We start from the raw sequence: 25,255 nt of genomic DNA, 5'->3' as shown, positions 1-25,255 counted from the left end.
TTAGGTACAATAGGTTTTAACGCTTCATCACGTGGTGTTCTTGGCAATTTGTATAGGGGAATAACAGCTCGGGTGTCAGTCAATGGGCAGCTGACGCCGCCCATTGCTATCCGCCGCGGAGTGCCTCAGGGTAGTCCGCTCTCTATGTCTTTATTCGTATTGTCCCTGGAACCGCTGCTTCGGACTATTGCTCTCAAGCTTCAGGGTATGTCCCTCTCTGGTGGGAAGCTCTCTGTTAAGGCATATGCGGATGATGTCGTTGTTCTCCTCCGTCAACGTGATGATATCCCGTTGTTGAAAGGGGCGGTTGATGCATACTGTCGTGTCTCTGGAGCGCGTCTCAATCAGGGTAAATGTAAGTTCCTTGATATTCGAGGATTTCGCGATGCTGACGTCCCTTGGGCCACTTTTGTCGATCGCCATACGTCCTTGGGGATTATCATTGATCGGTGTCCTCTAAAAATGGCGGCTCTCAATTGGAAATCTGTCACCGAGAAGATACAGGGGGCTCTGATGGTCCATGAGCAGCGCTCTGCTACCATTTTGCAAAAAGTCAGAATTTTAGACACCTACGTTCTATGTAAAGCTTATTATGTTGCTCAGCTGTTCCCACTTCCCATGATGGTGGCGAAAAGGTTGCGCCAATTGTCTAGCAGGTTTATATGGAAGGGCCATCTATTCAAGTTACGTTACGAGGTAATGACGAAACCGCGTCTCTCCGGAGGCTTGGGCCTCTCTGACATTACTCGCAAGGCGTCTGCTTTGTACGTCCGCCGAACGACTCTAATTGTTACGCAAGAAGTGACTTCAATTACATCCAGGCTTTTTACTGTTGTGCGTCCGGCGAGCCTTGCTCCACCTGTCGATGTCGGACGCCTAAATTTTAAGTTGAAACACATTCGGGAATTTTACATTGCGGTGAGTTACCTCGGTGACGTCTTCTTGCGGCGACCGGTGCCAACGACCAAGGGTTTGATTGCTCGGTGGGAGGGGCTGGCCGGTCCCAATCCAATAGAACTGGCGTCTCCATCTGTGTCCTGGAGGAACGTCTGGAAGAACGTTAGTCTGCCGATCCACTCTATGGCCGTGGCGTCCACGTGGTATAGGGTAATAAATAATTTGGTTCCCACCAATGTACGACTGCACCGTATTGGTCTTTCTGACACGGACACCTGTACTCGGTGTGGTCTCCTGGATACCCTTGAACATCGATTCACCTGCTGTGGGCACCTTGCTAATTGGCGTTGGCTCAGGAAACAACTTGCTTTTGTCACTAGGTCTGCTGAAGCCGCTTATACTATTGACATCATCGTCCGGCCCGATTCTTCCTTTTTTCCGCGGACGAAGCTCCATACCGTCATGTGGTTGATTGGCCATTTCGTACATTTTGTCAACAGTTGTCATGAAGAGGATGGACACCTAGCGTTTCGGCAGTACATGCTTACTGCTTACTGGCAGCGCTTGCGATTGCCAGGCCTCCGAGATGATTTTGCCAATATGCTTAGCCTGACATTTGAAAGAGAGGGTGTTGGCTAAGGTCACCTGTGTGAGCCATTTTCTTTTATACTGTTTCTGGATTTGCCGCCTTTATATATGTTTCTTCTCTACACCAGGACTGAAGTTTTCGTGTTTTAATCTTTATTTCAGTCAGCAGTCTACATTATATAGTCATGTTTTAGGATTTTAATTTCAGTACTGTAAAAAAAAAAAAAAAAAAAAAAAAAGTGGTTAAGGCGTTGGACTGCTAATCCAATGTGCTCTGCACGCGTGGGTTCGAATCCCATCCTCGTCGATGAATTTTACGTGAAGCACGCGTTTGCGGTCACTCCTTCTCCGTGCGAAACGCCACTCAGTAGTAACAACGACGCGTATACGTGGCAGATAGCGTGTGTATGAAATACGAGACAAAACTGCCTACCAGATGAAAGCGCACAACATTCCATAGCGTATGCCCTTCGAATTAAACATCATTTCGAGATCTACAAACCAATGAAATTTCGGCTGCAGCTAAGAGTATGTTGGTATTTGCGAACGACGAGCTCTTATTTATATTTAAGTGCATACCTGTCGCAGTCATTTTAACGTATCGAGCCTATAATAATCCATCTGTAGCACAACTGTCGCCTTCCGACAGTTTGTTTCAAGTGAGGCCGCCATCTACAGAAGCGATTTGGCAAGGCCTACTGGAGAGACTTGACTTTGCAGCCATCCGTCGCTAGTGGCCGACCAAACACCAAGCTCCATCGCAAACAGCAGGACAATCTTGGGCTAGGGGGAACGTCAAAACCTTGCAAGCAATATCAGTGTAGCGTATCGAGCTGTACGTTTCGTTGCAGTAAGTCGTGGAAAAGAATGCACAGCACCTTTCTCATTTGCATTAGACGACACTGCATGTCGATACAATGCTTATTACTGCGGTAAATAGGTGGGCCGGTGATTTTGCCCCGATCGGATATCGACGTGGACGGATGCTGTCATTAAACGATTCGCGAGTGGGAGCTTGGTCGGCTGCACTGCAGCTTGGCATAGGCGTTAACACCGGCCCAGTACGATGTTTTGAATGCGTTTTCGAATCGACAAATGTCTTCTTTCCGCAAGCACTAGCCCAAGACACAGCTTTTGTACCAGCAGACGAGGTGGCCGAGTGGTTAAGGCGTTGGACTGCTAATCCAATGTGCTCTGCACGCGTGGGTTCGAATCCCATCCTCGTCGATGAATTTTACGTGAAGCACGCGTTTGCGGTCACTCCTTCTCCGTGCGAAACGCCACTCAGTAGTAACAACGACGCGTATACGTGGCAGATAGCGTGTGTATGAAATACGAGACAAAACTGCCTACCAGATGAAAGCGCACAACATTCCATAGCGTATGCCCTTCGAATTAAACATCATTTCGAGATCTACAAACCAATGAAATTTCGGCTGCAGCTAAGAGTATGTTGGTATTTGCGAACGACGAGCTCTTATTTATATTTAAGTGCATACCTGTCGCAGTCATTTTAACGTATCGAGCCTATAATAATCCATCTGTAGCACAACTGTCGCCTTCCGACAGTTTGTTTCAAGTGAGGCCGCCATCTACAGAAGCGATTTGGCAAGGCCTACTGGAGAGACTTGACTTTGCAGCCATCCGTCGCTAGTGGCCGACCAAACACCAAGCTCCATCGCAAACAGCAGGACAATCTTGGGCTAGGGGGAACGTCAAAACCTTGCAAGCAATATCAGTGTAGCGTATCGAGCTGTACGTTTCGTTGCAGTAAGTCGTGGAAAAGAATGCACAGCACCTTTCTCATTTGCATTAGACGACACTGCATGTCGATACAATGCTTATTACTGCGGTAAATAGGTGGGCCGGTGATTTTGCCCCGATCGGATATCGACGTGGACGGATGCTGTCATTAAACGATTCGCGAGTGGGAGCTTGGTCGGCTGCACTGCAGCTTGGCATAGGCGTTAACACCGGCCCAGTACGATGTTTTGAATGCGTTTTCGAATCGACAAATGTCTTCTTTCTGCAAGCACTAGCCCAAGACACAGCTTTTGTACCAGCAGACGAGGTGGCCGAGTGGTTAAGGCGTTGGACTGCTAATCCAATGTGCTCTGCACGCGTGGGTTCGAATCCCATCCTCGTCGATGAATTTTACGTGAAGCACGCGTTTGCGGTCACTCCTTCTCCGTGCGAAACGCCACTCAGTAGTAACAACGACGCGTATACGTGGCAGATAGCGTGTGTATGAAATACGAGACAAAACTGCCTACCAGATGAAAGCGCACAACATTCCATAGCGTATGCCCTTCGAATTAAACATCATTTCGAGATCTACAAACCAATGAAATTTCGGCTGCAGCTAAGAGTATGTTGGTATTTGCGAACGACGAGCTCTTATTTATATTTAAGTGCATACCTGTCGCAGTCATTTTAACGTATCGAGCCTATAATAATCCATCTGTAGCACAACTGTCGCCTTCCGACAGTTTGTTTCAAGTGAGGCCGCCATCTACAGAAGCGATTTGGCAAGGCCTACTGGAGAGACTTGACTTTGCAGCCATCCGTCGCTAGTGGCCGACCAAACACCAAGCTCCATCGCAAACAGCAGGACAATCTTGGGCTAGGGGGAACGTCAAAACCTTGCAAGCAATATCAGTGTAGCGTATCGAGCTGTACGTTTCGTTGCAGTAAGTCGTGGAAAAGAATGCACAGCACCTTTCTCATTTGCATTAGACGACACTGCATGTCGATACAATGCTTATTACTGCGGTAAATAGGTGGGCCGGTGATTTTGCCCCGATCGGATATCGACGTGGACGGATGCTGTCATTAAACGATTCGCGAGTGGGAGCTTGGTCGGCTGCACTGCAGCTTGGCATAGGCGTTAACACCGGCCCAGTACGATGTTTTGAATGCGTTTTCGAATCGACAAATGTCTTCTTTCCGCAAGCACTAGCCCAAGACACAGCTTTTGTACCAGCAGACGAGGTGGCCGAGTGGTTAAGGCGTTGGACTGCTAATCCAATGTGCTCTGCACGCGTGGGTTCGAATCCCATCCTCGTCGATGAATTTTACGTGAAGCACGCGTTTGCGGTCACTCCTTCTCCGTGCGAAACGCCACTCAGTAGTAACAACGACGCGTATACGTGGCAGATAGCGTGTGTATGAAATACGAGACAAAACTGCCTACCAGATGAAAGCGCACAACATTCCATAGCGTATGCCCTTCGAATTAAACATCATTTCGAAATCTACAAACCAATGAAATTTCGGCTGCAGCTAAGAGTATGTTGGTATTTGCGAACGACGAGCTCTTATTTATATTTAAGTGCATACCTGTCGCAGTCATTTTAACGTATCGAGCCTATAATAATCCATCTGTAGCACAACTGTCGCCTTCCGACAGTTTGTTTCAAGTGAGGCCGCCATCTACAGAAGCGATTTGGCAAGGCCTACTGGAGAGACTTGACTTTGCAGCCATCCGTCGCTAGTGGCCGACCAAACACCAAGCTCCATCGCAAACAGCAGGACAATCTTGGGCTAGGGGGAACGTCAAAACCTTGCAAGCAATATCAGTGTAGCGTATCGAGCTGTACGTTTCGTTGCAGTAAGTCGTGGAAAAGAATGCACAGCACCTTTCTCATTTGCATTAGACGACACTGCATGTCGATACAATGCTTATTACTGCGGTAAATAGGTGGGCCGGTGATTTTGCCCCGATCGGATATCGACGTGGACGGATGCTGTCATTAAACGATTCGCGAGTGGGAGCTTGGTCGGCTGCACTGCAGCTTGGCATAAGACGTTAACACCGGCCCAGTACGATGTTTTGAATGCGTTTTCGAATCGACAAATGTCTTCTTTCCGCAAGCACTAGCCCAAGACACAGCTGTTGTACCAGCAGACGAGGTGGCCGAGTGGTTAAGGCGTTGGACTGCTAATCCAATGTGCTCTGCACGCGTGGGTTCGAATCCCATCCTCGTCGATGAATTTTACGTGAAGCACGCGTTTGCGGTCACTCCTTCTCCGTGCGAAACGCCACTCAGTAGTAACAACGACGCGTATACGTGGCAGATAGCGTGTGTATGAAATACGAGACAAAACTGCCTACCAGATGAAAGCGCACAACATTCCATAGCGTATGCCCTTCGAATTAAACATCATTTCGAGATCTACAAACCAATGAAATTTCGGCTGCAGCTAAGAGTATGTTGGTATTTGCGAACGACGAGCTCTTATTTATATTTAAGTGCATACCTGTCGCAGTCATTTTAACGTATCGAGCCTATAATAATCCATCTGTAGACAGTTTGTTTCAAGTGAGGCCGCCATCTACAGAAGCGATTTGGCAAGCCCTACTGGAGAGACTTGACTTTGCAGCCATCCGTCGCTAGTGGCCGACCAAACACCAAGCTCCATCGCAAACAGCAGGACAATCTTGGGCTAGGGGGAACGTCAAAACCTTGCAAGCAATATCAGTGTAGCGTATCGAGCTGTACGTTTCGTTGCAGTAAGTCGTGGAAAAGAATGCACAGCACCTTTCTCATTTGCATTAGACGACACTGCATGTCGATACAATGCTTATTACTGCGGTAAATAGGTGGGCCGGTGATTTTGCCCCGATCGGATATCGACGTGGACGGATGCTGTCATTAAACGATTCGCGAGTGGGAGCTTGGTCGGCTGCACTGCAGCTTGGCATAAGACGTTAACACCGGCCCAGTACGATGTTTTGAATGCGTTTTCGAATCGACAAATGTCTTCTTTCCGCAAGCACTAGCCCAAGACACAGCTTTTGTACCAGCAGACGAGGTGGCCGAGTGGTTAAGGCGTTGGACTGCTAATCCAATGTGCTCTGCACGCGTGGGTTCGAATCCCATCCTCGTCGATGAATTTTACGTGAAGCACGCGTTTGCGGTCACTCCTTCTCCGTGCGAAACGCCACTCAGTAGTAACAACGACGCGTATACGTGGCAGATAGCGTGTGTATGAAATACGAGACAAAACTGCCTACCAGATGAAAGCGCACAACATTCCATAGCGTATGCCCTTCGAATTAAACATCATTTCGAGATCTACAAACCAATGAAATTTCGGCTGCAGCTAAGAGTATGTTGGTATTTGCGAACGACGAGCTCTTATTTATATTTAAGTGCATACCTGTCGCAGTCATTTTAACGTATCGAGCCTATAATAATCCATCTGTAGCACAACTGTCGCCTTCCGACAGTTTGTTTCAAGTGAGGCCGCCATCTACAGAAGCGATTTGGCAAGGCCTACTGGAGAGACTTGACTTTGCAGCCATCCGTCGCTAGTGGCCGACCAAACACCAAGCTCCATCGCAAACAGCAGGACAATCTTGGGCTAGGGGGAACGTCAAAACCTTGCAAGCAATATCAGTGTAGCGTATCGAGCTGTACGTTTCGTTGCAGTAAGTCGTGGAAAAGAATGCACAGCACCTTTCTCATTTGCATTAGACGACACTGCATGTCGATACAATGCTTATTACTGCGGTAAATAGGTGGGCCGGTGATTTTGCCCCGATCGGATATCGACGTGGACGGATGCTGTCATTAAACGATTCGCGAGTGGGAGCTTGGTCGGCTGCACTGCAGCTTGGCATAGGCGTTAACACCGGCCCAGTACGATGTTTTGAATGCGTTTTCGAATCGACAAATGTCTTCTTTCTGCAAGCACTAGCCCAAGACACAGCTTTTGTACCAGCAGACGAGGTGGCCGAGTGGTTAAGGCGTTGGACTGCTAATCCAATGTGCTCTGCACGCGTGGGTTCGAATCCCATCCTCGTCGATGAATTTTACGTGAAGCACGCGTTTGCGGTCACTCCTTCTCCGTGCGAAACGCCACTCAGTAGTAACAACGACGCGTATACGTGGCAGATAGCGTGTGTATGAAATACGAGACAAATCTGCCTACCAGATGAAAGCGCACAACATTCCATAGCGTATGCCCTTCGAATTAAACATCATTTCGAGATCTACAAACCAATGAAATTTCGGCTGCAGCTAAGAGTATGTTGGTATTTGCGAACGACGAGCTCTTATTTATATTTAAGTGCATACCTGTCGCAGTCATTTTAACGTATCGAGCCTATAATAATCCATCTGTAGCACAACTGTCGCCTTCCGACAGTTTGTTTCAAGTGAGGCCGCCATCTACAGAAGCGATTTGGCAAGGCCTACTGGAGAGACTTGACTTTGCAGCCATCCGTCGCTAGTGGCCGACCAAACACCAAGCTCCATCGCAAACAGCAGGACAATCTTGGGCTAGGGGGAACGTCAAAACCTTGCAAGCAATATCAGTGTAGCGTATCGAGCTGTACGTTTCGTTGCAGTAAGTCGTGGAAAAGAATGCACAGCACCTTTCTCATTTGCATTAGACGACACTGCATGTCGATACAATGCTTATTACTGCGGTAAATAGGTGGGCCGGTGATTTTGCCCCGATCGGATATCGACGTGGACGGATGCTGTCATTAAACGATTCGCGAGTGGGAGCTTGGTCGGCTGCACTGCAGCTTGGCATAGGCGTTAACACCGGCCCAGTACGATGTTTTGAATGCGTTTTCGAATCGACAAATGTCTTCTTTCCGCAAGCACTAGCCCAAGACACAGCTTTTGTACCAGCAGACGAGGTGGCCGAGTGGTTAAGGCGTTGGACTGCTAATCCAATGTGCTCTGCACGCGTGGGTTCGAATCCCATCCTCGTCGATGAATTTTACGTGAAGCACGCGTTTGCGGTCACTCCTTCTCCGTGCGAAACGCCACTCAGTAGTAACAACGACGCGTATACGTGGCAGATAGCGTGTGTATGAAATACGAGACAAAACTGCCTACCAGATGAAAGCGCACAACATTCCATAGCGTATGCCCTTCGAATTAAACATCATTTCGAGATCTACAAACCAATGAAATTTCGGCTGCAGCTAAGAGTATGTTGGTATTTGCGAACGACGAGCTCTTATTTATATTTAAGTGCATACCTGTCGCAGTCATTTTAACGTATCGAGCCTATAATAATCCATCTGTAGCACAACTGTCGCCTTCCGACAGTTTGTTTCAAGTGAGGCCGCCATCTACAGAAGCGATTTGGCAAGGCCTACTGGAGAGACTTGACTTTGCAGCCATCCGTCGCTAGTGGCCGACCAAACACCAAGCTCCATCGCAAACAGCAGGACAATCTTGGGCTAGGGGGAACGTCAAAACCTTGCAAGCAATATCAGTGTAGCGTATCGAGCTGTACGTTTCGTTGCAGTAAGTCGTGGAAAAGAATGCACAGCACCTTTCTCATTTGCATTAGACGACACTGCATGTCGATACAATGCTTATTACTGCGGTAAATAGGTGGGCCGGTGATTTTGCCCCGATCGGATATCGACGTGGACGGATGCTGTCATTAAACGATTCGCGAGTGGGAGCTTGGTCGGCTGCACTGCAGCTTGGCATAAGACGTTAACACCGGCCCAGTACGATGTTTTGAATGCGTTTTCGAATCGACAAATGTCTTCTTTCCGCAAGCACTAGCCCAAGACACAGCTGTTGTACCAGCAGACGAGGTGGCCGAGTGGTTAAGGCGTTGGACTGCTAATCCAATGTGCTCTGCACGCGTGGGTTCGAATCCCATCCTCGTCGATGAATTTTACGTGAAGCACGCGTTTGCGGTCACTCCTTCTCCGTGCGAAACGCCACTCAGTAGTAACAACGACGCGTATACGTGGCAGATAGCGTGTGTATGAAATACGAGACAAAACTGCCTACCAGATGAAAGCGCACAACATTCCATAGCGTATGCCCTTCGAATTAAACATCATTTCGAGATCTACAAACCAATGAAATTTCGGCTGCAGCTAAGAGTATGTTGGTATTTGCGAACGACGAGCTCTTATTTATATTTAAGTGCATACCTGTCGCAGTCATTTTAACGTATCGAGCCTATAATAATCCATCTGTAGACAGTTTGTTTCAAGTGAGGCCGCCATCTACAGAAGCGATTTGGCAAGCCCTACTGGAGAGACTTGACTTTGCAGCCATCCGTCGCTAGTGGCCGACCAAACACCAAGCTCCATCGCAAACAGCAGGACAATCTTGGGCTAGGGGGAACGTCAAAACCTTGCAAGCAATATCAGTGTAGCGTATCGAGCTGTACGTTTCGTTGCAGTAAGTCGTGGAAAAGAATGCACAGCACCTTTCTCATTTGCATTAGACGACACTGCATGTCGATACAATGCTTATTACTGCGGTAAATAGGTGGGCCGGTGATTTTGCCCCGATCGGATATCGACGTGGACGGATGCTGTCATTAAACGATTCGCGAGTGGGAGCTTGGTCGGCTGCACTGCAGCTTGGCATAAGACGTTAACACCGGCCCAGTACGATGTTTTGAATGCGTTTTCGAATCGACAAATGTCTTCTTTCCGCAAGCACTAGCCCAAGACACAGCTGTTGTACCAGCAGACGAGGTGGCCGAGTGGTTGAGGCGTTGGACTGCTAATCCAATGTGCTCTGCACGCGTGGGTTCGAATCCCATCCTCGTCGATGAATTTTACGTGAAGCACGCGTTTGCGGTCACTCCTTCTCCGTGCGAAACGCCACTCAGTAGTAACAACGACGCGTATACGTGGCAGATAGCGTGTGTATGAAATACGAGACAAAACTGCCTACCAGATGAAAGCGCACAACATTCCATAGCGTATGCCCTTCGAATTAAACATCATTTCGAGATCTACAAACCAATGAAATTTCGGCTGCAGCTAAGAGTATGTCGGTATTTGCGAACGACGAGCTCTTATTTATATTTAAGTGCATACCTGTCGCAGTCATTTTAACGTATCGAGCCTATAATAATCCATCTGTAGCACAACTGTCGCCTTCCGACAGTTTGTTTCAAGTGAGGCCGCCATCTACAGAAGCGATTTGGCAAGGCCTACTGGAGAGACTTGACTTTGCAGCCATCCGTCGCTAGTGGCCGACCAAACACCAAGCTCCATCGCAAACAGCAGGACAATCTTGGGCTAGGGGGAACGTCAAAACCTTGCAAGCAATATCAGTGTAGCGTATCGAGCTGTACGTTTCGTTGCAGTAAGTCGTGGAAAAGAATGCACAGCACCTTTCTCATTTGCATTAGACGACACTGCATGTCGATACAATGCTTATTCCTGCGGTAAATAGGTGGGCCGGTGATTTTGCCCCGATCGGATATCGACGTGGACGGATGCTGTCATTAAACGATTCGCGAGTGGGAGCTTGGTCGGCTGCACTGCAGCTTGGCATAAGACGTTAACACCGACCCAGAACGATGTTTTGAATGCGTTTTCGAATCGACAAATGTCTTCTTTCCGCAAGCACTAGCCCAAGACACAGCTGTTGTACCAGCAGACGAGGTGGCCGAGTGGTTAAGGCGTTGGACTGCTAATCTAATGTGCTCTGCACGCGTGGGTTCGAATCCCATCCTCGTCGATGAATTTTACGTGAAGCACGCGTTTGCGGTCACTCCTTCTCCGTGCGAAACGCCACTCAGTAGTAACAACGACGCGTATACGTGGCAGATAGCGTGTGTATGAAATACGAGACAAAACTGCCTACCAGATGAAAGCGCACAACATTCCATAGCGTATGCCCTTCGAATTAAACATCATTTCGAGATCTACAAACCAATGAAATTTCGGCTGCAGCTAAGAGTATGTTGGTATTTGCGAACGACGAGCTCTTATTTATATTTAAGTGCATACCTGTCGCAGTCATTTTAACGTATCGAGCCTATAATAATCCATCTGTAGCACAACTGTCGCCTTCCGACAGTTTGTTTCAAGTGAGGCCGCCATCTACAGAAGCGATTTGGCAAGGCCTACTGGAGAGACTTGACTTTGCAGCCATCCGTCGCTAGTGGCCGACCAAACACCAAGCTCCATCGCAAACAGCAGGACAATCTTGGGCTAGGGGGAACGTCAAAACCTTGCAAGCAATATCAGTGTAGCGTATCGAGCTGTACGTTTCGTTGCAGTAAGTCGTGGAAAAGAATGCACAGCACCTTTCTCATTTGCATTAGACGACACTGCATGTCGATACAATGCTTATTACTGCGGTAAATAGGTGGGCCGGTGATTTTGCCCCGATCGGATATCGACGTGGACGGATGCTGTCATTAAACGATTCGCGAGTGGGAGCTTGGTCGGCTGCACTGCAGCTTGGCATAGGCGTTAACACCGGCCCAGTACGATGTTTTGAATGCGTTTTCGAATCGACAAATGTCTTCTTTCCGCAAGCACTAGCCCAAGACACAGCTTTTGTACCAGCAGACGAGGTGGCCGAGTGGTTAAGGCGTTGGACTGCTAATCCAATGTGCTCTGCACGCGTGGGTTCGAATCCCATCCTCGTCGATGAATTTTACGTGAAGCACGCGTTTGCGGTCACTCCTTCTCCGTGCGAAACGCCACTCAGTAGTAACAACGACGCGTATACGTGGCAGATAGCGTGTGTATGAAATACGAGACAAAACTGCCTACCAGATGAAAGCGCACAACATTCCATAGCGTATGCCCTTCGAATTAAACATCATTTCGAGATCTACAAACCAATGAAATTTCGGCTGCAGCTAAGAGTATGTTGGTATTTGCGAACGACGAGCTCTTATTTATATTTAAGTGCATACCTGTCGCAGTCATTTTAACGTATCGAGCCTATAATAATCCATCTGTAGCACAACTGTCGCCTTCCGACAGTTTGTTTCAAGTGAGGCCGCCATCTACAGAAGCGATTTGGCAAGGCCTACTGGAGAGACTTGACTTTGCAGCCATCCGTCGCTAGTGGCCGACCAAACACCAAGCTCCATCGCAAACAGCAGGACAATCTTGGGCTAGGGGGAACGTCAAAACCTTGCAAGCAATATCAGTGTAGCGTATCGAGCTGTACGTTTCGTTGCAGTAAGTCGTGGAAAAGAATGCACAGCACCTTTCTCATTTGCATTAGACGACACTGCATGTCGATACAATGCTTATTACTGCGGTAAATAGGTGGGCCGGTGATTTTGCCCCGATCGGATATCGACGTGGACGGATGCTGTCATTAAACGATTCGCGAGTGGGAGCTTGGTCGGCTGCACTGCAGCTTGGCATAAGACGTTAACACCGGCCCAGTACGATGTTTTGAATGCGTTTTCGAATCGACAAATGTCTTCTTTCCGCAAGCACTAGCCCAAGACACAGCTGTTGTACCAGCAGACGAGGTGGCCGAGTGGTTGAGGCGTTGGACTGCTAATCCAATGTGCTCTGCACGCGTGGGTTCGAATCCCATCCTCGTCGATGAATTTTACGTGAAGCACGCGTTTGCGGTCACTCCTTCTCCGTGCGAAACGCCACTCAGTAGTAACAACGACGCGTATACGTGGCAGATAGCGTGTGTATGAAATACGAGACAAAACTGCCTACCAGATGAAAGCGCACAACATTCCATAGCGTATGCCCTTCGAATTAAACATCATTTCGAGATCTACAAACCAATGAAATTTCGGCTGCAGCTAAGAGTATGTTGGTATTTGCGAACGACGAGCTCTTATTTATATTTAAGTGCATACCTGTCGCAGTCATTTTAACGTATCGAGCCTATAATAATCCATCTGTAGCACAACTGTCGCCTTCCGACAGTTTGTTTCAAGTGAGGCCGCCATCTACAGAAGCGATTTGGCAAGCCCTACTGGAGAGACTTGACTTTGCAGCCATCCGTCGCTAGTGGCCGACCAAACACCAAGCTCCATCGCAAACAGCAGGACAATCTTGGGCTAGGGGGAACGTCAAAACCTTGCAAGCAATATCAGTGTAGCGTATCGAGCTGTACGTTTCGTTGCAGTAAGTCGTGGAAAAGAATGCACAGCACCTTTCTCATTTGCATTAGACGACACTGCATGTCGATACAATGCTTATTCCTGCGGTAAATAGGTGGGCCGGTGATTTTGCCCCGATCGGATATCGACGTGGACGGATGCTGTCATTAAACGATTCGCGAGTGGGAGCTTGGTCGGCTGCACTGCAGCTTGGCATAAGACGTTAACACCGACCCAGAACGATGTTTTGAATGCGTTTTCGAATCGACAAATGTCTTCTTTCCGCAAGCACTAGCCCAAGACACAGCTGTTGTACCAGCAGACGAGGTGGCCGAGTGGTTAAGGCGTTGGACTGCTAATCCAATGTGCTCTGCACGCGTGGGTTCGAATCCCATCCTCGTCGATGAATTTTACGTGAAGCACGCGTTTGCGGTCACTCCTTCTCCGTGCGAAACGCCACTCAGTAGTAACAACGACGCGTATACGTGGCAGATAGCGTGTGTATGAAATACGAGACAAAACTGCCTACCAGATGAAAGCGCACAACATTCCATAGCGTATGCCCTTCGAATTAAACATCATTTCGAGATCTACAAACCAATGAAATTTCGGCTGCAGCTAAGAGTATGTTGGTATTTGCGAACGACGAGCTCTTATTTATATTTAAGTGCATACCTGTCGCAGTCATTTTAACGTATCGAGCCTATAATAATCCATCTGTAGCACAACTGTCGCCTTCCGACAGTTTGTTTCAAGTGAGGCCGCCATCTACAGAAGCGATTTGGCAAGGCCTACTGGAGAGACTTGACTTTGCAGCCATCCGTCGCTAGTGGCCGACCAAACACCAAGCTCCATCGCAAACAGCAGGACAATCTTGGGCTAGGGGGAACGTCAAAACCTTGCAAGCAATATCAGTGTAGCGTATCGAGCTGTACGTTTCGTTGCAGTAAGTCGTGGAAAAGAATGCACAGCACCTTTCTCATTTGCATTAGACGACACTGCATGTCGATACAATGCTTATTACTGCGGTAAATAGGTGGGCCGGTGATTTTGCCCCGATCGGATATCGACGTGGACGGATGCTGTCATTAAACGATTCGCGAGTGGGAGCTTGGTCGGCTGCACTGCAGCTTGGCATAAGACGTTAACACCGGCCCAGTACGATGTTTTGAATGCGTTTTCGAATCGACAAATGTCTTCTTTCCGCAAGCACTAGCCCAAGACACAGCTGTTGTACCAGCAGACGAGGTGGCCGAGTGGTTGAGGCGTTGGACTGCTAATCCAATGTGCTCTGCACGCGTGGGTTCGAATCCCATCCTCGTCGATGAATTTTACGTGAAGCACGCGTTTGCGGTCACTCCTTCTCCGTGCGAAACGCCACTCAGTAGTAACAACGACGCGTATACGTGGCAGATAGCGTGTGTATGAAATACGAGACAAAACTGCCTACCAGATGAAAGCGCACAACATTCCATAGCGTATGCCCTTCGAATTAAACATCATTTCGAGATCTACAAACCAATGAAATTTCGGCTGCAGCTAAGAGTATGTTGGTATTTGCGAACGACGAGCTCTTATTTATATTTAAGTGCATACCTGTCGCAGTCATTTTAACGTATCGAGCCTATAATAATCCATCTGTAGCACAACTGTCGCCTTCCGACAGTTTGTTTCAAGTGAGGCCGCCATCTACAGAAGCGATTTGGCAAGGCCTACTGGAGAGACTTGACTTTGCAGCCATCCGTCGCTAGTGGCCGACCAAACACCAAGCTCCATCGCAAACAGCAGGACAATCTTGGGCTAGGGGGAACGTCAAAACCTTGCAAGCAATATCAGTGTAGCGTATCGAGCTGTACGTTTCGTTGCAGTAAGTCGTGGAAAAGAATGCACAGCACCTTTCTCATTTGCATTAGACGACACTGCATGTCGATACAATGCTTATTACTGCGGTAAATAGGTGGGCCGGTGATTTTGCCCCGATCGGATATCGACGTGGACGGATGCTGTCATTAAACGATTCGCGAGTGGGAGCTTGGTCGGCTGCACTGCAGCTTGGCATAAGACGTTAACACCGGCCCAGTACGATGTTTTGAATGCGTTTTCGAATCGACAAATGTCTTCTTTCCGCAAGCACTAGCCCAAGACACAGCTGTTGTACCAGCAGACGAGGTGGCCGAGTGGTTGAGGCGTTGGACTGCTAATCCAATGTGCTCTGCACGCGTGGGTTCGAATCCCATCCTCGTCGATGAATTTTACGTGAAGCACGCGTTTGCGGTCACTCCTTCTCCGTGCGAAACGCCACTCAGTAGTAACAACGACGCGTATACGTGGCAGATAGCGTGTGTATGAAATACGAGACAAAACTGCCTACCAGATGAAAGCGCACAACATTCCATAGCGTATGCCCTTCGAATTAAACATCATTTCGAGATCTACAAACCAATGAAATTTCGGCTGCAGCTAAGAGTATGTTGGTATTTGCGAACGACGAGCTCTTATTTATATTTAAGTGCATACCTGTCGCAGTCATTTTAACGTATCGAGCCTATAATAATCCATCTGTAGCACAACTGTCGCCTTCCGACAGTTTGTTTCAAGTGAGGCCGCCATCTACAGAAGCGATTTGGCAAGCCCTACTGGAGAGACTTGACTTTGCAGCCATCCGTCGCTAGTGGCCGACCAAACACCAAGCTCCATCGCAAACAGCAGGACAATCTTGGGCTAGGGGGAACGTCAAAACCTTGCAAGCAATATCAGTGTAGCGTATCGAGCTGTACGTTTCGTTGCAGTAAGTCGTGGAAAAGAATGCACAGCACCTTTCTCATTTGCATTAGACGACACTGCATGTCGATACAATGCTTATTCCTGCGGTAAATAGGTGGGCCGGTGATTTTGCCCCGATCGGATATCGACGTGGACGGATGCTGTCATTAAACGATTCGCGAGTGGGAGCTTGGTCGGCTGCACTGCAGCTTGGCATAAGACGTTAACACCGACCCAGAACGATGTTTTGAATGCGTTTTCGAATCGACAAATGTCTTCTTTCCGCAAGCACTAGCCCAAGACACAGCTGTTGTACCAGCAGACGAGGTGGCCGAGTGGTTAAGGCGTTGGACTGCTAATCCAATGTGCTCTGCACGCGTGGGTTCGAATCCCATCCTCGTCGATGAATTTTACGTGAAGCACGCGTTTGCGGTCACTCCTTCTCCGTGCGAAACGCCACTCAGTAGTAACAACGACGCGTATACGTGGCAGATAGCGTGTGTATGAAATACGAGACAAAACTGCCTACCAGATGAAAGCGCACAACATTCCATAGCGTATGCCCTTCGAATTAAACATCATTTCGAGATCTACAAACCAATGAAATTTCGGCTGCAGCTAAGAGTATGTTGGTATTTGCGAACGACGAGCTCTTATTTATATTTAAGTGCATACCTGTCGCAGTCATTTTAACGTATCGAGCCTATAATAATCCATCTGTAGCACAACTGTCGCCTTCCGACAGTTTGTTTCAAGTGAGGCCGCCATCTACAGAAGCGATTTGGCAAGGCCTACTGGAGAGACTTGACTTTGCAGCCATCCGTCGCTAGTGGCCGACCAAACACCAAGCTCCATCGCAAACAGCAGGACAATCTTGGGCTAGGGGGAACGTCAAAACCTTGCAAGCAATATCAGTGTAGCGTATCGAGCTGTACGTTTCGTTGCAGTAAGTCGTGGAAAAGAATGCACAGCACCTTTCTCATTTGCATTAGACGACACTGCATGTCGATACAATGCTTATTACTGCGGTAAATAGGTGGGCCGGTGATTTTGCCCCGATCGGATATCGACGTGGACGGATGCTGTCATTAAACGATTCGCGAGTGGGAGCTTGGTCGGCTGCACTGCAGCTTGGCATAGGCGTTAACACCGGCCCAGTACGATGTTTTGAATGCGTTTTCGAATCGACAAATGTCTTCTTTCCGCAAGCACTAGCCCAAGACACAGCTTTTGTACCAGCAGACGAGGTGGCCGAGTGGTTAAGGCGTTGGACTGCTAATCCAATGTGCTCTGCACGCGTGGGTTCGAATCCCATCCTCGTCGATGAATTTTACGTGAAGCACGCGTTTGCGGTCACTCCTTCTCCGTGCGAAACGCCACTCAGTAGTAACAACGACGCGTATACGTGGCAGATAGCGTGTGTATGAAATACGAGACAAAACTGCCTACCAGATGAAAGCGCACAACATTCCATAGCGTATGCCCTTCGAATTAAACATCATTTCGAGATCTACAAACCAATGAAATTTCGGCTGCAGCTAAGAGTATGTTGGTATTTGCGAACGACGAGCTCTTATTTATATTTAAGTGCATACCTGTCGCAGTCATTTTAACGTATCGAGCCTATAATAATCCATCTGTAGCACAACTGTCGCCTTCCGACAGTTTGTTTCAAGTGAGGCCGCCATCTACAGAAGCGATTTGGCAAGGCCTACTGGAGAGACTTGACTTTGCAGCCATCCGTCGCTAGTGGCCGACCAAACACCAAGCTCCATCGCAAACAGCAGGACAATCTTGGGCTAGGGGGAACGTCAAAACCTTGCAAGCAATATCAGTGTAGCGTATCGAGCTGTACGTTTCGTTGCAGTAAGTCGTGGAAAAGAATGCACAGCACCTTTCTCATTTGCATTAGACGACACTGCATGTCGATACAATGCTTATTACTGCGGTAAATAGGTGGGCCGGTGATTTTGCCCCGATCGGATATCGACGTGGACGGATGCTGTCATTAAACGATTCGCGAGTGGGAGCTTGGTCGGCTGCACTGCAGCTTGGCATAGGCGTTAACACCGGCCCAGTACGATGTTTTGAATGCGTTTTCGAATCGACAAATGTCTTCTTTCCGCAAGCACTAGCCCAAGACACAGCTTTTGTACCAGCAGACGAGGTGGCCGAGTGGTTAAGGCGTTGGACTGCTAATCCAATGTGCTCTGCACGCGTGGGTTCGAATCCCATCCTCGTCGATGAATTTTACGTGAAGCACGCGTTTGCGGTCACTCCTTCTCCGTGCGAAACGCCACTCAGTAGTAACAACGACGCGTATACGTGGCAGATAGCGTGTGTATGAAATACGAGACAAAACTGCCTACCAGATGAAAGCGCACAACATTCCATAGCGTATGCCCTTCGAATTAAACATCATTTCGAGATCTACAAACCAATGAAATTTCGGCTGCAGCTAAGAGTATGTTGGTATTTGCGAACGACGAGCTCTTATTTATATTTAAGTGCATACCTGTCGCAGTCATTTTAACGTATCGAGCCTATAATAATCCATCTGTAGCACAACTGTCGCCTTCCGACAGTTTGTTTCAAGTGAGGCCGCCATCTACAGAAGCGATTTGGCAAGGCCTACTGGAGAGACTTGACTTTGCAGCCATCCGTCGCTAGTGGCCGACCAAACACCAAGCTCCATCGCAAACAGCAGGACAATCTTGGGCTAGGGGGAACGTCAAAACCTTGCAAGCAATATCAGTGTAGCGTATCGAGCTGTACGTTTCGTTGCAGTAAGTCGTGGAAAAGAATGCACAGCACCTTTCTCATTTGCATTAGACGACACTGCATGTCGATACAATGCTTATTACTGCGGTAAATAGGTGGGCCGGTGATTTTGCCCCGATCGGATATCGACGTGGACGGATGCTGTCATTAAACGATTCGCGAGTGGGAGCTTGGTCGGCTGCACTGCAGCTTGGCATAAGACGTTAACACCGGCCCAGTACGATGTTTTGAATGCGTTTTCGAATCGACAAATGTCTTCTTTCCGCAAGCACTAGCCCAAGACACAGCTGTTGTACCAGCAGACGAGGTGGCCGAGTGGTTAAGGCGTTGGACTGCTAATCCAATGTGCTCTGCACGCGTGGGTTCGAATCCCATCCTCGTCGATGAATTTTACGTGAAGCACGCGTTTGCGGTCACTCCTTCTCCGTGCGAAACGCCACTCAGTAGTAACAACGACGCGTATACGTGGCAGATAGCGTGTGTATGAAATACGAGACAAAACTGCCTACCAGATGAAAGCGCACAACATTCCATAGCGTATGCCCTTCGAATTAAACATCATTTCGAGATCTACAAACCAATGAAATTTCGGCTGCAGCTAAGAGTATGTTGGTATTTGCGAACGACGAGCTCTTATTTATATTTAAGTGCATACCTGTCGCAGTCATTTTAACGTATCGAGCCTATAATAATCCATCTGTAGCACAACTGTCGCCTTCCGACAGTTTGTTTCAAGTGAGGCCGCCATCTACAGAAGCGATTTGGCAAGCCCTACTGGAGAGACTTGACTTTGCAGCCATCCGTCGCTAGTGGCCGACCAAACACCAAGCTCCATCGCAAACAGCAGGACAATCTTGGGCTAGGGGGAACGTCAAAACCTTGCAAGCAATATCAGTGTAGCGTATCGAGCTGTACGTTTCGTTGCAGTAAGTCGTGGAAAAGAATGCACAGCACCTTTCTCATTTGCATTAGACGACACTGCATGTCGATACAATGCTTATTACTGCGGTAAATAGGTGGGCCGGTGATTTTGCCCCGATCGGATATCGACGTGGACGGATGCTGTCATTAAACGATTCGCGAGTGGGAGCTTGGTCGGCTGCACTGCAGCTTGGCATAAGACGTTAACACCGGCCCAGTACGATGTTTTGAATGCGTTTTCGAATCGACAAATGTCTTCTTTCCGCAAGCACTAGCCCAAGACACAGCTGTTGTACCAGCAGACGAGGTGGCCGAGTGGTTGAGGCGTTGGACTGCTAATCCAATGTGCTCTGCACGCGTGGGTTCGAATCCCATCCTCGTCGATGAATTTTACGTGAAGCACGCGTTTGCGGTCACTCCTTCTCCGTGCGAAACGCCACTCAGTAGTAACAACGACGCGTATACGTGGCAGATAGCGTGTGTATGAAATACGAGACAAAACTGCCTACCAGATGAAAGCGCACAACATTCCATAGCGTATGCCCTTCGAATTAAACATCATTTCGAGATCTACAAACCAATGAAATTTCGGCTGCAGCTAAGAGTATGTTGGTATTTGCGAACGACGAGCTCTTATTTATATTTAAGTGCATACCTGTCGCAGTCATTTTAACGTATCGAGCCTATAATAATCCATCTGTAGCACAACTGTCGCCTTCCGACAGTTTGTTTCAAGTGAGGCCGCCATCTACAGAAGCGATTTGGCAAGGCCTACTGGAGAGACTTGACTTTGCAGCCATCCGTCGCTAGTGGCCGACCAAACACCAAGCTCCATCGCAAACAGCAGGACAATCTTGGGCTAGGGGGAACGTCAAAACCTTGCAAGCAATATCAGTGTAGCGTATCGAGCTGTACGTTTCGTTGCAGTAAGTCGTGGAAAAGAATGCACAGCACCTTTCTCATTTGCATTAGACGACACTGCATGTCGATACAATGCTTATTACTGCGGTAAATAGGTGGGCCGGTGATTTTGCCCCGATCGGATATCGACGTGGACGGATGCTGTCATTAAACGATTCGCGAGTGGGAGCTTGGTCGGCTGCACTGCAGCTTGGCATAAGACGTTAACACCGGCCCAGTACGATGTTTTGAATGCGTTTTCGAATCGACAAATGTCTTCTTTCCGCAAGCACTAGCCCAAGACACAGCTGTTGTACCAGCAGACGAGGTGGCCGAGTGGTTGAGGCGTTGGACTGCTAATCCAATGTGCTCTGCACGCGTGGGTTCGAATCCCATCCTCGTCGATGAATTTTACGTGAAGCACGCGTTTGCGGTCACTCCTTCTCCGTGCGAAACGCCACTCAGTAGTAACAACGACGCGTATACGTGGCAGATAGCGTGTGTATGAAATACGAGACAAAACTGCCTACCAGATGAAAGCGCACAACATTCCATAGCGTATGCCCTTCGAATTAAACATCATTTCGAGATCTACAAACCAATGAAATTTCGGCTGCAGCTAAGAGTATGTTGGTATTTGCGAACGACGAGCTCTTATTTATATTTAAGTGCATACCTGTCGCAGTCATTTTAACGTATCGAGCCTATAATAATCCATCTGTAGCACAACTGTCGCCTTCCGACAGTTTGTTTCAAGTGAGGCCGCCATCTACAGAAGCGATTTGGCAAGCCCTACTGGAGAGACTTGACTTTGCAGCCATCCGTCGCTAGTGGCCGACCAAACACCAAGCTCCATCGCAAACAGCAGGACAATCTTGGGCTAGGGGGAACGTCAAAACCTTGCAAGCAATATCAGTGTAGCGTATCGAGCTGTACGTTTCGTTGCAGTAAGTCGTGGAAAAGAATGCACAGCACCTTTCTCATTTGCATTAGACGACACTGCATGTCGATACAATGCTTATTCCTGCGGTAAATAGGTGGGCCGGTGATTTTGCCCCGATCGGATATCGACGTGGACGGATGCTGTCATTAAACGATTCGCGAGTGGGAGCTTGGTCGGCTGCACTGCAGCTTGGCATAAGACGTTAACACCGACCCAGAACGATGTTTTGAATGCGTTTTCGAATCGACAAATGTCTTCTTTCCGCAAGCACTAGCCCAAGACACAGCTGTTGTACCAGCAGACGAGGTGGCCGAGTGGTTAAGGCGTTGGACTGCTAATCCAATGTGCTCTGCACGCGTGGGTTCGAATCCCATCCTCGTCGATGAATTTTACGTGAAGCACGCGTTTGCGGTCACTCCTTCTCCGTGCGAAACGCCACTCAGTAGTAACAACGACGCGTATACGTGGCAGATAGCGTGTGTATGAAATACGAGACAAAACTGCCTACCAGATGAAAGCGCACAACATTCCATAGCGTATGCCCTTCGAATTAAACATCATTTCGAGATCTACAAACCAATGAAATTTCGGCTGCAGCTAAGAGTATGTTGGTATTTGCGAACGACGAGCTCTTATTTATATTTAAGTGCATACCTGTCGCAGTCATTTTAACGTATCGAGCCTATAATAATCCATCTGTAGCACAACTGTCGCCTTCCGACAGTTTGTTTCAAGTGAGGCCGCCATCTACAGAAGCGATTTGGCAAGGCCTACTGGAGAGACTTGACTTTGCAGCCATCCGTCGCTAGTGGCCGACCAAACACCAAGCTCCATCGCAAACAGCAGGACAATCTTGGGCTAGGGGGAACGTCAAAACCTTGCAAGCAATATCAGTGTAGCGTATCGAGCTGTACGTTTCGTTGCAGTAAGTCGTGGAAAAGAATGCACAGCACCTTTCTCATTTGCATTAGACGACACTGCATGTCGATACAATGCTTATTACTGCGGTAAATAGGTGGGCCGGTGATTTTGCCCCGATCGGATATCGACGTGGACGGATGCTGTCATTAAACGATTCGCGAGTGGGAGCTTGGTCGGCTGCACTGCAGCTTGGCATAGGCGTTAACACCGGCCCAGTACGATGTTTTGAATGCGTTTTCGAATCGACAAATGTCTTCTTTCCGCAAGCACTAGCCCAAGACACAGCTTTTGTACCAGCAGACGAGGTGGCCGAGTGGTTAAGGCGTTGGACTGCTAATCCAATGTGCTCTGCACGCGTGGGTTCGAATCCCATCCTCGTCGATGAATTTTACGTGAAGCACGCGTTTGCGGTCACTCCTTCTCCGTGCGAAACGCCACTCAGTAGTAACAACGACGCGTATACGTGGCAGATAGCGTGTGTATGAAATACGAGACAAAACTGCCTACCAGATGAAAGCGCACAACATTCCATAGCGTATGCCCTTCGAATTAAACATCATTTCGAGATCTACAAACCAATGAAATTTCGGCTGCAGCTAAGAGTATGTTGGTATTTGCGAACGACGAGCTCTTATTTATATTTAAGTGCATACCTGTCGCAGTCATTTTAACGTATCGAGCCTATAATAATCCATCTGTAGCACAACTGTCGCCTTCCGACAGTTTGTTTCAAGTGAGGCCGCCATCTACAGAAGCGATTTGGCAAGGCCTACTGGAGAGACTTGACTTTGCAGCCATCCGTCGCTAGTGGCCGACCAAACACCAAGCTCCATCGCAAACAGCAGGACAATCTTGGGCTAGGGGGAACGTCAAAACCTTGCAAGCAATATCAGTGTAGCGTATCGAGCTGTACGTTTCGTTGCAGTAAGTCGTGGAAAAGAATGCACAGCACCTTTCTCATTTGCATTAGACGACACTGCATGTCGATACAATGCTTATTACTGCGGTAAATAGGTGGGCCGGTGATTTTGCCCCGATCGGATATCGACGTGGACGGATGCTGTCATTAAACGATTCGCGAGTGGGAGCTTGGTCGGCTGCACTGCAGCTTGGCATAGGCGTTAACACCGGCCCAGTACGATGTTTTGAATGCGTTTTCGAATCGACAAATGTCTTCTTTCCGCAAGCACTAGCCCAAGACACAGCTTTTGTACCAGCAGACGAGGTGGCCGAGTGGTTAAGGCGTTGGACTGCTAATCCAATGTGCTCTGCACGCGTGGGTTCGAATCCCATCCTCGTCGATGAATTTTACGTGAAGCACGCGTTTGCGGTCACTCCTTCTCCGTGCGAAACGCCACTCAGTAGTAACAACGACGCGTATACGTGGCAGATAGCGTGTGTATGAAATACGAGACAAAACTGCCTACCAGATGAAAGCGCACAACATTCCATAGCGTATGCCCTTCGAATTAAACATCATTTCGAGATCTACAAACCAATGAAATTTCGGCTGCAGCTAAGAGTATGTTGGTATTTGCGAACGACGAGCTCTTATTTATATTTAAGTGCATACCTGTCGCAGTCATTTTAACGTATCGAGCCTATAATAATCCATCTGTAGCACAACTGTCGCCTTCCGACAGTTTGTTTCAAGTGAGGCCGCCATCTACAGAAGCGATTTGGCAAGGCCTACTGGAGAGACTTGACTTTGCAGCCATCCGTCGCTAGTGGCCGACCAAACACCAAGCTCCATCGCAAACAGCAGGACAATCTTGGGCTAGGGGGAACGTCAAAACCTTGCAAGCAATATCAGTGTAGCGTATCGAGCTGTACGTTTCGTTGCAGTAAGTCGTGGAAAAGAATGCACAGCACCTTTCTCATTTGCATTAGACGACACTGCATGTCGATACAATGCTTATTACTGCGGTAAATAGGTGGGCCGGTGATTTTGCCCCGATCGGATATCGACGTGGACGGATGCTGTCATTAAACGATTCGCGAGTGGGAGCTTGGTCGGCTGCACTGCAGCTTGGCATAAGACGTTAACACCGGCCCAGTACGATGTTTTGAATGCGTTTTCGAATCGACAAATGTCTTCTTTCCGCAAGCACTAGCCCAAGACACAGCTGTTGTACCAGCAGACGAGGTGGCCGAGTGGTTAAGGCGTTGGACTGCTAATCCAATGTGCTCTGCACGCGTGGGTTCGAATCCCATCCTCGTCGATGAATTTTACGTGAAGCACGCGTTTGCGGTCACTCCTTCTCCGTGCGAAACGCCACTCAGTAGTAACAACGACGCGTATACGTGGCAGATAGCGTGTGTATGAAATACGAGACAAAACTGCCTACCAGATGAAAGCGCACAACATTCCATAGCGTATGCCCTTCGAATTAAACATCATTTCGAGATCTACAAACCAATGAAATTTCGGCTGCAGCTAAGAGTATGTTGGTATTTGCGAACGACGAGCTCTTATTTATATTTAAGTGCATACCTGTCGCAGTCATTTTAACGTATCGAGCCTATAATAATCCATCTGTAGCACAACTGTCGCCTTCCGACAGTTTGTTTCAAGTGAGGCCGCCATCTACAGAAGCGATTTGGCAAGCCCTACTGGAGAGACTTGACTTTGCAGCCATCCGTCGCTAGTGGCCGACCAAACACCAAGCTCCATCGCAAACAGCAGGACAATCTTGGGCTAGGGGG

General features: G+C 48.4%; 25 non-coding genes across 25 annotated transcripts; all 25 read left to right on the top strand.

Annotated features, from left to right (window-relative positions):
• The first annotated feature begins 2,630 nt into the window (after nucleotides 1–2,630).
• Nucleotides 2,631–2,712, top strand: Trnas-gcu. The gene has a single exon. It is a non-coding gene; the product is annotated as a tRNA-Ser (tRNA).
• An 838-nt stretch (nucleotides 2,713–3,550) lies between these two features.
• On the top strand, nucleotides 3,551–3,632 carry Trnas-gcu. Its single transcript has one exon. It is a non-coding gene; the product is annotated as a tRNA-Ser (tRNA).
• An 838-nt stretch (nucleotides 3,633–4,470) lies between these two features.
• Trnas-gcu lies at nucleotides 4,471–4,552 on the top strand. The gene has a single exon. It is a non-coding gene; the product is annotated as a tRNA-Ser (tRNA).
• An 839-nt stretch (nucleotides 4,553–5,391) lies between these two features.
• Trnas-gcu lies at nucleotides 5,392–5,473 on the top strand. Its single transcript has one exon. It is a non-coding gene; the product is annotated as a tRNA-Ser (tRNA).
• An 821-nt stretch (nucleotides 5,474–6,294) lies between these two features.
• Nucleotides 6,295–6,376, top strand: Trnas-gcu. The gene has a single exon. It is a non-coding gene; the product is annotated as a tRNA-Ser (tRNA).
• An 838-nt stretch (nucleotides 6,377–7,214) lies between these two features.
• Trnas-gcu lies at nucleotides 7,215–7,296 on the top strand. The gene has a single exon. It is a non-coding gene; the product is annotated as a tRNA-Ser (tRNA).
• Nucleotides 7,297–8,134: 838 nt separating this feature from the next.
• Nucleotides 8,135–8,216, top strand: Trnas-gcu. Its single transcript has one exon. It is a non-coding gene; the product is annotated as a tRNA-Ser (tRNA).
• An 839-nt stretch (nucleotides 8,217–9,055) lies between these two features.
• Trnas-gcu lies at nucleotides 9,056–9,137 on the top strand. The gene has a single exon. It is a non-coding gene; the product is annotated as a tRNA-Ser (tRNA).
• An 821-nt stretch (nucleotides 9,138–9,958) lies between these two features.
• Trnas-gcu lies at nucleotides 9,959–10,040 on the top strand. The gene has a single exon. It is a non-coding gene; the product is annotated as a tRNA-Ser (tRNA).
• Nucleotides 10,041–10,879: 839 nt separating this feature from the next.
• Trnas-gcu lies at nucleotides 10,880–10,961 on the top strand. Its single transcript has one exon. It is a non-coding gene; the product is annotated as a tRNA-Ser (tRNA).
• Nucleotides 10,962–11,799: 838 nt separating this feature from the next.
• On the top strand, nucleotides 11,800–11,881 carry Trnas-gcu. The gene has a single exon. It is a non-coding gene; the product is annotated as a tRNA-Ser (tRNA).
• Nucleotides 11,882–12,720: 839 nt separating this feature from the next.
• Trnas-gcu lies at nucleotides 12,721–12,802 on the top strand. The gene has a single exon. It is a non-coding gene; the product is annotated as a tRNA-Ser (tRNA).
• An 839-nt stretch (nucleotides 12,803–13,641) lies between these two features.
• Trnas-gcu lies at nucleotides 13,642–13,723 on the top strand. Its single transcript has one exon. It is a non-coding gene; the product is annotated as a tRNA-Ser (tRNA).
• Nucleotides 13,724–14,562: 839 nt separating this feature from the next.
• Trnas-gcu lies at nucleotides 14,563–14,644 on the top strand. The gene has a single exon. It is a non-coding gene; the product is annotated as a tRNA-Ser (tRNA).
• Nucleotides 14,645–15,483: 839 nt separating this feature from the next.
• Trnas-gcu lies at nucleotides 15,484–15,565 on the top strand. Its single transcript has one exon. It is a non-coding gene; the product is annotated as a tRNA-Ser (tRNA).
• An 839-nt stretch (nucleotides 15,566–16,404) lies between these two features.
• Trnas-gcu lies at nucleotides 16,405–16,486 on the top strand. The gene has a single exon. It is a non-coding gene; the product is annotated as a tRNA-Ser (tRNA).
• Nucleotides 16,487–17,324: 838 nt separating this feature from the next.
• Trnas-gcu lies at nucleotides 17,325–17,406 on the top strand. The gene has a single exon. It is a non-coding gene; the product is annotated as a tRNA-Ser (tRNA).
• Nucleotides 17,407–18,244: 838 nt separating this feature from the next.
• Nucleotides 18,245–18,326, top strand: Trnas-gcu. The gene has a single exon. It is a non-coding gene; the product is annotated as a tRNA-Ser (tRNA).
• Nucleotides 18,327–19,165: 839 nt separating this feature from the next.
• On the top strand, nucleotides 19,166–19,247 carry Trnas-gcu. Its single transcript has one exon. It is a non-coding gene; the product is annotated as a tRNA-Ser (tRNA).
• An 839-nt stretch (nucleotides 19,248–20,086) lies between these two features.
• On the top strand, nucleotides 20,087–20,168 carry Trnas-gcu. The gene has a single exon. It is a non-coding gene; the product is annotated as a tRNA-Ser (tRNA).
• Nucleotides 20,169–21,007: 839 nt separating this feature from the next.
• Trnas-gcu lies at nucleotides 21,008–21,089 on the top strand. Its single transcript has one exon. It is a non-coding gene; the product is annotated as a tRNA-Ser (tRNA).
• An 839-nt stretch (nucleotides 21,090–21,928) lies between these two features.
• On the top strand, nucleotides 21,929–22,010 carry Trnas-gcu. The gene has a single exon. It is a non-coding gene; the product is annotated as a tRNA-Ser (tRNA).
• An 838-nt stretch (nucleotides 22,011–22,848) lies between these two features.
• On the top strand, nucleotides 22,849–22,930 carry Trnas-gcu. Its single transcript has one exon. It is a non-coding gene; the product is annotated as a tRNA-Ser (tRNA).
• Nucleotides 22,931–23,768: 838 nt separating this feature from the next.
• On the top strand, nucleotides 23,769–23,850 carry Trnas-gcu. The gene has a single exon. It is a non-coding gene; the product is annotated as a tRNA-Ser (tRNA).
• Nucleotides 23,851–24,689: 839 nt separating this feature from the next.
• Trnas-gcu lies at nucleotides 24,690–24,771 on the top strand. The gene has a single exon. It is a non-coding gene; the product is annotated as a tRNA-Ser (tRNA).
• The last annotated feature ends 484 nt before the right edge of the window (nucleotides 24,772–25,255 follow it).

Source organism: Schistocerca piceifrons, unplaced genomic scaffold (assembly GCF_021461385.2).
Source record: "Schistocerca piceifrons isolate TAMUIC-IGC-003096 unplaced genomic scaffold, iqSchPice1.1 HiC_scaffold_637, whole genome shotgun sequence".
Classification (NCBI taxonomy): domain Eukaryota; kingdom Metazoa; phylum Arthropoda; class Insecta; order Orthoptera; family Acrididae; genus Schistocerca; species Schistocerca piceifrons.
The sequence above is the reverse complement of the archived record's forward strand: the minus strand, read 5'-3'. Positions and strand labels throughout refer to the sequence as shown.